Raw genomic sequence first — 1,126 nt, 5'->3', positions numbered from 1 at the left:
AAAAGAAGTAAAACTGTCACTGTTTGCAGATGACAGATACTATACATAGAGAATCCTAAAGATGCCACCAGAAAACTACTAGAGCTAATCAATGAATTTAGTAAAGTTGCAGGATACAAAATTAATGCACAGAAATCTCTTGCATTCCTATACACTAATGATGAAAAATCTGAAAGAGAAATTAATGAAACACTCCCATTTACCATTGCAACAAAAAGAATAAAATACCTAGGAATAAACCTACCTAGAGAAACAAAAGACCTGTATGCAGAAAACTATATAAGACACTGATGAAAGAAATTAAAGATGATACCAACAGATGGAGAGATACACCACCATGTTCTTGGATTGGAAGAATCAATATTGTGAAAATGACTATACTACCCAAAGCAATCTACAGATTCAATGCAATCCCTATCAAATTACCAATGGCATTTTTTATGGAACTCGAACAAAAAATCTTAAAATTTGTATGGAATCACAAAAGATCCCGAATAGCCAAAGCAGTCTTGAGGGGAAAAAACGGAGCTGGAGGAATCAGACTCCCTGACTTCAGACTATACTACAAAGCTACAGTAATCAAGACAATACAGTATTGGTACAAAAAGAGAAATATAGATCAATGGAACAGGATAGAAAGCCCAGAGATAAACCCACGCACCTATGGTCAACTAATCTATGACAAAGGAGGCAAGTATATACAATGGAGAAAAGACTGTCTCTTCAATAAGTGGTGCTGGGAAAACTGTACAGCTACATGTAAAAGAAGGAAATTAGAACACTCCCTAACACCATACACAAAAATAAACTCAAAATGGGTTAGAGACCTAAATGTAAGACCGGACACTATAAAACTCTTAGAGGTGGGCTTCCCCAGTGGCACAGTGGTTGAGAGTCCACCTGCCGATGCAAGGGACACGGTTTCGTGCCCCAGTCCGGGAAGATCCTACATGCCGCAGAGCGGCTGGGCCCGTGAGCCATGGCCACCGAGCCTGCGCGTCCGGAGCCTGTGCTCTGCAACGGGAGAGGCCACAACAGTGAGAGGCCCGCGTAACGCAAAAAAAAAAAAAAACTCTTAGAGGAAAACATAGGAAGAACACTCTTTGACATAAATCACAGCCAGATC

The sequence above is a fragment of the Physeter macrocephalus genome, chromosome 17, assembly GCF_002837175.3.
Source record: "Physeter macrocephalus isolate SW-GA chromosome 17, ASM283717v5, whole genome shotgun sequence".
Taxonomy (NCBI): domain Eukaryota; kingdom Metazoa; phylum Chordata; class Mammalia; order Artiodactyla; family Physeteridae; genus Physeter; species Physeter macrocephalus.
This window is presented reverse-complemented; position numbering follows the sequence as displayed.